At 34.0% G+C, this 9,564-nt stretch overlaps 1 pseudogene; it reads right to left on the bottom strand.

Moving 5' to 3' along the window:
* Positions 1-5,452: 5,452 nt before the first annotated feature.
* On the bottom strand, positions 5,453-6,222 carry LOC150033395 (uncharacterized; annotated as a pseudogene).
* Positions 6,223-9,564: the final 3,342 nt, after the last annotated feature.

The following is a 9,564-nucleotide window of genomic DNA, read 5'->3' as shown; positions in this document are numbered from 1 at the left end:
AGGATCCCGGTCAATCTGAAAGTCAGAGTCTATGTATCCTGTAAGGATCAAATCTTTATCTCCATACACGAGCATATAGTCCCTCGTTCTCTGAAGATACTTGAGGATCGTTTTGACCTTCATCCAGTGATCTAATCCTGGATTGGTCTGATATCGATTGACAATCCCTACTGCATATGTAACGACCCGACCCCCTAGGACTTAGGTAAGGCCGTTACTAAAATAAATGCATGCACAGAATTTAAAACGACGCTCAGTTATTTGAAATAAATGCTAATTAAATAAGAGAAGTTCAAAAGACATTTATTAAATGCAATTATTAAATCAGTTAATAGGCTACCCAAAATTCTTAAAGACTAACAAAGGAATATAAGAGAAATAATCCTTAGTAATAAATTTTAAACAGTAAAACTAAATATCAAATTTCAAGATGCGGAAGCGAAAAGGTCTAGTCCCAGTGACACGATCACGAATTCCGTTGCGCTATTGCTGGTACATCTTTACATTTTCCTGAAACATCAACATAAGAAAGGATGAGTATGAAATACTCAGTAAGTAGCCCCACCACTGGGGTCAAGCTAGGCATCTATGTCCTCTAGATACCCTCATATGGCACATAAACACATGAAACAGACAAGAGACTGAGTCCTATCCTATTGTAGTTAAGTATGCCCACAAAACTGGTGAATCCCAAAAGAAACAAAAAACTGGTGAATCCCGGAGGAAACAAAAAACTGGTGAATCCCGAAGGAAACACAAAACTGGTGAATCCCGAAGGAAATACAAACTGGTGAATCCTGAAGGAAATACAAACTGGTGAATTCCGAAGGAAACACAAACTGGTGAATCCTGAAGGAAACACAAAACTGGTGAATTCCGAAGAAAACACAAAACTGGTGAATCCCGAAGGAAACACAAACTGGTGAATTTCGAAGGAAACACAAAACTGGTGAGCATCTAACTAATCAATAAGGATATTCACACAATCTCAACATTCAAAGAATCAACACCGTACAATTCTAAAACATACATGAAATCCTTTGTACTATGGCTCCATCACATACACATAATCCTCAACAACATATTATACAACATTCATGTAAACCTTACATCATAATTCTACAACATACAAGTATGCCTCAACACCAGCAGATCAGACGTCGACATATGAAAACACATACCATCACATACTAACGATCAAGTGCTTAGGTGTGTATTTAAACAATTCAGAACTCGTGCCAAAACATACTTTGATTCAGGTCATACTATCAATCAACATACTAACAATTTACCATAACATACACTCACCATGCTAGCATACAACTAAAGCCTGGCCCATGGGCAGTTCCAGTGGTAAGATTACTTACCTCGAAGTCAAAAATTATGTCTAAGCGACAAGCAAATTAATCTTCCTCCTAGCTTAGATGGATCTTGAATTAAGCCTAAACATAATCCAAATTTACAATTAATAAAAAAGAGCTCAGTTCCAATAACCAAATTAACCAAAATAATTCCCAATAATCTTACCCAAAAGCTTGTCGAAACCACAACCAAAATCCTCTTGACATCACACTTTTAACTTCAAAGCTTCTCCAAAACTTGATTTTTAAACCCAAACAAATATGTGTCAATAGGTTGAAGCAAAACACCATTAGCCAACAAATCCAATTAAAATGGCACAATCTTACCCCAAATCTACAAGTTCCGACGACCTTTATTGTTGACAGCACAAACGACGAGAGACAACGGATCCGAAACACCCTTGTGTGACTGTCTGATTATAAATCTTCAGATCTGAGCGCGAGTGATTGTGGGATCTCGAGGTTCTGGGCGACTACCTACAATCCACGGAGACCGACGCGGATTATTGAGCGACACCATCGACGATCAGAGGCGGCGACTGCTGCAATACTGTCGACGATCAGAGACGGCAACTGCTTCGTGGCCTAGACGAATGAAGGGAGTCGAGTCGACGCCACTGAACAGGTGCTTGCGGTCGAAAAAGAAGGCGCGGCGTTCGTGGGTTTGGACGGAGGCGACGTTCATGGGAAGAAACGAGAGGGAAAATTTTGGGCGTGCAGTGCGAGGAAGAAGAAAGAAAGGGTTGGTGGGAGGTTTTAAAATATAATAATAATAAATGTATTGATGGGGGGTTTTAAAATATAATAATAATAAATGTAGGATTGATGGGAGTTTTAAAATGTAATAACAAAAAAAAAGTGTAATTATAATAAGTTCTTTCCGTTTCGAAAGGAAAAATTAATTCCTGCCAACTTTCACATTGAAATTTAAAATTTAATCATTTTCTGCCAAACTTAAATTCCAAAAATGCCCTCTGACTAAGCAATTATTGAATTACCAAATAATAATGTTACTGAAATTACATTACTATATATAAAAAATGTGCGGGGTGTTACATTCTTCCCTCCTCAAAGAACTTTCGTCCTCGAAAGTTAAAACACTCTGGGTGTTACAGCATAACAAATGTCAGGTCTAGTACATAACATTGCATACATAAGGCTACCAATAGCCGATGCATAAGGAATTCTTCTCATTTTCTCAACCTCTTGAGGAGTCTTAGGACACTGTTCCTTAGACAATACAATTCCATGCCTGAAAGGTAATAAACCCTTCTTAGAATTGTGCATCGAATATCTAACAAGCATCTTGTCAATATACGATGCCTGAGACAATGTCATCCTTTTGTTCTTATGATCTCTTATAATTTGGATCCCTAGAATAAACTGCGACTCTCCAAAATCTTTCATTTGGAATTAGACGGCTAGCCATTTCTTAACATTAGTCAAAAGACCTACGTCATTCCCAATGAGTAGGATATCATCCATATACTACACGAGGAAAGCTACTGAGCTATTGATGATTTTCTTGTAAACACAAGGCTCATTAACATTCAAATAGATCTCTATGGAGGAATGCATTATTGACATCTAATTGGATAAGATTCCAATTGTGTGAGACAGCCAGTGTGATTAGCACTCGAACAGTGACTAACTTTGCAACAGGCGAAAAAGTTTCAATGAAGTCCAATCCTTTTTGCTAAGTGTATCCCTTTGCAACAAGTCTTGCCTTGTATCTCTTGATTGTTCCATCAGCTTTATGTTTGATCTTATAGATCCATTTGCAGCCAATTGTGTGTTTCGTTGGAGGAAAAGGTATAACATCTCAAGTATGATTGTCTTCCATGGCTTGGATTTCAACTCTCACAGCTTCCTTCTAGTGTTCAAAAGGGATGGCCTGGTGATAGAATTGAGGTTCATAGTGAGATGATACAGCTAAAGAGAAGGCTCAAAATTTTGGGGAAAGTTTTTCATATGATAAGGAAGAGGATATAGGATAGCGAGAAAAAGATGAAGGTAAAGGTTGCGATTGAGCAAGGCTACAATGGTAAGCTTGAAGATATGAAGGAGGTTTTGATATTCGGTTTGATTTTCTTGGTTCAAGTGTGGGAATAGATGGAACAGGTTGAGAAATATCAATCTGTGTGTCTGGCAAAGGTGCTGTTGGTGTGTCTTTTGTAGGAGAATAGACTTCAGGATTAGATGAAGATGGTGAGGGTGGAGGGTTATCAATAGTTGATTTATTGGACTGATATTGGGTGAAGATAAATCACTATGCTGGATAAAGGATAAGTTTGGTTATTAAGTGGTGGATGATGTATAGGTTAGGTTGAGATGTCAATGTCAACTGACTTGGGAAGTACAATACTCTAAAGAAAAGAGGGTTGTTCATCTATAGGAGTGACTTTATGAAAAGAGAAAACTGACTCATGGAAGACTACATCTCGGGATGTTAAAAATTTATTGTTTTCAATATCAAACAATTTGTAAGCCTTCATACCAGACGGATATCCAATAAAAATAGCAGGTGTAGCTCGAGGGTCAAACTTGGTTCTGCCATTTTGTAAGGTGGATGCAAAATATAAACATCCAAATGTTTTGAGAAGAGAATAGTCTGCTACTTTGCCATATTCTCTCATATGGAGTTTTCCAGTTTAGTAGAGGTGAAGATGTTCGATTGATGAGAAATACAGATGTTAAAATCCATTCACTCTAAAATTTCATACGGACTCGAGACTGGAAAAATAAAGCTCTAGCAACATTCATGATATGTTGGTGTTTTCTTTCAACAACAGAATTTTTTTCTGGCCTTCCCACATAGGAAAATTGGTGTATAACACCTTTTTGAAGAAAAAATTCAGTAAAAGACAATTATGGGGCATTAAAAAAAAATGAAAAGCTTTGATTTTCTTGTTGTATTGAGTTTCTATATAGGCAAAGAATTGTGGAATGATACGAATTACATCAAATTTATTCTTCATAAAAAACACCCAAGTATATCTACCATGGTCATCAACCAAAGTAAGAAAGCATTTATAACCTGAATATGAATGTGTGGCAACAGGGCCCCAAACATCAATATGTATAGTATAAAAAATAGTAGATGCTTTGTGATTATGAGATTCAAATGATAATCTCTTTTGTTTGGCTAAAGGATATATTTCACATGGATGCTACTTATGCAACAAAGAAGAATCAAGTGATAGTATGTTCTTTAAAGCTGATAATGAGAGATAGAGAGATGTCCAAGCCTGGAATGCCATATTTTTGGTGAAGTATGTGAGATAGCATTGATAATAGAAGATGCCTGCACAAGATCAACAACTTCATATGGCTTTTCTAGGAGGTACAATCCATCACGTAATCTATCCCTGCCAATCGTTCTCAAAGTGGATCTTGCCTGAATATCACAACATTCATTTGAGAATTGTACAAATAGGGTATTATAAGATATAAGAGCACCGATAGATAGTAAATTATACTGTAATTCTGGTACAAAGAGCACATAATGGAGAGTAATTGATCCAAATAGGACAATTAAACCAGCATGATGAATCAGAATTTGTGTATTGTTAGGTAAAAGAACAGAACTAGCAAATGACTTCAATTCAGTAAATACATGTTTTTGAAAACATATGTGAGCAAATACACCTGAGTCAATAATCCATTCACCAAAGGAAATATTGGAAGAATATATACCTGCTACATGAGTAATAGCATCATTGTCAACCTTAACATCAGCTAATTTCGATTGAAGCATTGTAAGTATGTTGTGACATTGAGTAAGTGTTTCATTATTGAGGCTGGTGTTAGATCCAGATGATGCTAGAATGGTTTCTGTGGCATGATTTGCAGCAGGTGGAATAGTATTAGGAACTTCATGAACTTGATTGTTTGTTCTTCTTCTTTGTTTATAACCAGGGGGATACCCATGGAGTTTATAACATTTATCAATTGTGTGTCTTGAGATATGACAATAGGTACACACGGGCTTGTTCTTATTCTGTTTAGATGAGGAATTTCCTGTGTGATTTGGATGTGACTGTGAATTGTCATAGGCTTTCGAATTGGTTAGGGGTTGAAAGGTGTTGTTCTTATTGAACAACTAATGAAAAAGCTTTATTGATTGTTGGAGGAGGATCCATGAGAAGGATTTGAGATCGAGCATGACTGTAATCATCATTTACCCCATCCGAAAACACAAAAGCAATTCAAACTGAATGAATTCTCCGATTGATCTAACACCACCACAGGTACATTTTCCACATGTGCATCCTTGACAATATGATATGTATTCATCCCATAGATTTTTAATCTTGGAAAAATACATTGTGACTGATTCTTATTCTTGTTTCAGGGTAGATAATCCATGTTTAAATTGAAAAATGCAGGGTCCATTTCTTTTCTGAAACCAATCTTAAAGGTTAAGCCATATTTCTCGAGCAGAGTTGGTGAAGAGAATACTTGATAAGATTCCTTTTGATACAGAATTTAAAATCCATGCGACTACAACATTGTTGTTTTTAATCCAAAGATGAAGTAAATCACCTGTAGGTTGAGAAATTGATCCGCCAATGAATCCTAGTTTGTTGCGAATTGATACTGCAAGAATCATCGAGCGGCTCCAGGTTACATAGTTGCTGTCTATGAGAGGTTTAGTTACAAGAACAAGGTTTGAAGTGTCACTGTGATGAAGAATATAAGGATTGTTGTGAGAAGTTGTATATGGGTCTTGGTGAGAGTTTGAAGAATCAGTTGATTGAGTAGAAGAGGTTGGAATGTTAGGCAAAAAGTTGATTGGAATATCAGTCGATGGTGGTGGTAGCGGAGGAGGAGTATCGTTGAATGTAGGATTGGGATTCATTATTTTGGCGCGTGAGGGAAGAAGACGAAGAAGTGGGATTTTAAAAAATTTATGATACCATATTAGAATTGTAGAAGATGAAATCTTTGAGAAAGAATTACTCGATCATAATCGATCGTTCATACTCGATCATAGCATAATTGTACTTGATGCATTTTTTTCTTCGATGAAGATATATTTATACATCATATAATAATGTAAAAAAAACCATAAAGGGCATAACAGAAACTTCAATAACGTAATGATATCCAAATAATTTAAGATAATTAAATAAAAATTATCTAAAAATTTAAATTGTTGGGTCATAGTTGGAAGAGTGAGTAACGAAAGACCAGAGTCCAGAGTACAAAGTAAGTATTGTAGTTGATTTTGCATTTTTGGAAAAAAAAACTTGAATCTAGGTTTTTTGGATATCGAGTATTTTTTTTTTTTTTTTTTTTTTTTTTTTACATTTTGAATGTAAATTTTTCGGTTAAACAATTTTTTTTTTTTTTTTTTTTTTTTTTATCTACAGGGTATTTTTGTTAGTCAATAATTATTAATTAATCTTTTCGAAACCCATTTTGGTATACTTCTAATCTAGTTACCTTTTTGTTATTTTGACCATTAAAAATAAAAAATTTGTTATTCTTCCATTATCCACTTGCCAAAAATAGGGTCATATTGATGATCATAGCTTAAATGTAAAAAGATTAGAAATGAGCTAAGAAACACATACACGGATATACGGATACGATATGACACGATGATTCGTTAATTTCTAAAAACCTAAGATACGGATATATTGAAGATACATTATTATATATATGTTTGTGTGTATATTTATGACAATGTCCAATTAATTATTATAATGCTCATTTTAAGTTAGATTATAAAATAGATTCAAGAAGAGGGTGAAAACTTGAAAAAAAATAACCTAGTAGCATTGAGTGGTGGTTGGCGACTTGAGCAGATGGCAGGAAAGAAGTAGAGGATGAAAATTGAAGAATGAAGTTGAGGATGAAGTGATTGTGAATCATGATTTAGATAATGAGAGAGAAGAGAAGAATGGAGATTTAATTACGTTTCGAGTTTTTTCTTTTAACTTTTTTATGTTTTTATCATTTTTAATTTATTTTGTTTTGGATTGTTCAATTTAAGTAGACTTTTATGTTTCGGAAGTGATTTTAAAATGTTTAAAATCACTTTTGTCATTTTCAATCCTTCAAAACTAATTTTGATGACATGAAAATTGCATTTAAAAGTGTAAAATTGAAGACTGAATTAATTTTGAGTAATTAAAAGTGGTTTTTTCGAGTGATTTTAAAAATGAAAAAAATGATTTTGATGATTTTAAGATCATTCTGAAACATGCACATAAATAAAATGGGTAGTGAGTTGGGCTTTCTAAGTGGTTGGACTTAAATTTGGGAAAATAAAAAAGGACGCTCACATACCTGGAAGCAGATACGTGTATCTGAAAATTAAAAAAAAAAATAGATACTTCAAATTAGGTATCAGACACATATCCGCTAAATATTTGGATATATTCGTATCTTATACGTATCTAATACTGGTTCTCTACACAATTAGAAGTATATGTGCTTCCTAGATTGCAAGAATATGAAGCAACGACCCCTCTCAAAAGTCAGTAAATGTGAAACATTTTCGCAATTGCTCATGTGGGGGAGGCGCGGTTTATAGTTTTTGACACGTATTAATTGTCATAAGTTTGAGGAACCGCTGCGAGAAAGATAGAAGTTTGAATAATATCATCTCAATCAGTAACTAATCGAGAAACTCCAATCCGTTGAGTTTCAGCCCATTGTTTTTAGCTACTTTGATTGAGAAAACCCAGGTAGAAAAAATTATTTTTCAATGTATATATAATAGTTACAAATAAATACCATGTATTTTGTTATACTTTACTAGGAACATAAATTAATTTTAGTATGTGTGTCAAAAATATGACAAATATTTGAAGTGTTTATGAGTAGAAAGTATTTATTAACACTTAGAGTTTGAGTGTGAAACTTAATGAATATTCGTAATTAGAGTGTTAGATGATATAATTAAATTTACCATCACTAGAGTGTTACATGATATAATTAAATTTATCGCCACTCATCAAATTAAACTTTTGGATCAATAAGTGATTTAAGATAGAATTTAACTGAAAAAGTTATTTGTTGAAATATCTTAAAAGTTCTAGTTTTTAAAGCTTTCTAAAAGTGTTTATCCCCAACCCTTTTTTTTTCGCAATTAAGTTGAAGGTATCTATAGGGTTTTTTTAATACATTGAATTTCACTACTCAAACAAAGATTTTAGCACTTAAGTTCAAGGTATATGTAGAGTTTCTTTTTTAGTACATTGTATTTACATACTCAAACAAATATTTTAGCAATTTCAAGATATTTGTTGCTTCTCATACTTATACTACATCTTTTGACATGAATCTTCCATGTATTCTTTTCCCCAAATTTTTTATTTTTTTTATTTATTTTTTTTATTTTTTTAAAGTTTGTTACACTATTGTATGAATTTAGATGTGTTTCCCTATGTTTTTTGTTAGGTAGTTTAGATTTTATTGTATTTCTATTAGAATTGTTATTAAAATACACCATAATCATATTTGACTTAAGAGGTAAATCTGTCCATTTGTAGATTTTAAAAGGTAGTGGATTTAGTTATTTTTTCCAAACTTAAATAGTTTTGGTCATTTTTCAAAAACATCATCCTATTTTGGCCATTTATCTAGTCGATCCTGAAATTTTCATTTATCTAAACCCAACCCTGAGATGATAATCCAATCCAAATTGTACAAATTGGATTGAATTGATCGATCTTTTCGGGTTATCGGATCTTTTTAACACTCCTAGAAAATATGCTCAAGAAAATTTGAAGAAATTCAAGATGGAAGAGTGTAAAACTATTTCTACTCCATTACCAATTAAAAAGTCTCCAAGAAAGAGAATTTCTGTCTGTGAAATAAAGGGACAATAGAAGCTACATTCTAACAAATAAGGAAGCCTAACATACGTAAAATATGTTTTTTTTCCTCGTACTTCATTTGGATTTCTCCTCATCATAACGCTGCTTTACTCTGTACCTCAATTCCCTTGAACACCAGAATTGAGGTAAGACTTTGAAGCTACCAAGTACCAACCACGTTACACAATATAAATAAATGAGTCTGAATCAAACTTGCGTCGTCAGTTTGAGGAACTCCCGACGTCCTATACATGCATCGGGAGTTCTTCAACCAACTCTCGACGCCTTGTTTTATGCATCAGGAGTTCCTCTCTAGATGAGTTTTTCCCGATTAAACTCCCAACGATCTATTATTCGTCGGGAGAGGATCT

Source organism: Benincasa hispida, chromosome 10 (assembly GCF_027475165.1).
Source record: "Benincasa hispida cultivar pf3 chromosome 10, pf3_genome.v1.1, whole genome shotgun sequence".
In the NCBI taxonomy this organism is placed as follows: Eukaryota; Viridiplantae; Streptophyta; class Magnoliopsida; order Cucurbitales; family Cucurbitaceae; genus Benincasa; species Benincasa hispida.
This window is presented reverse-complemented; position numbering and strand designations above follow the sequence as displayed.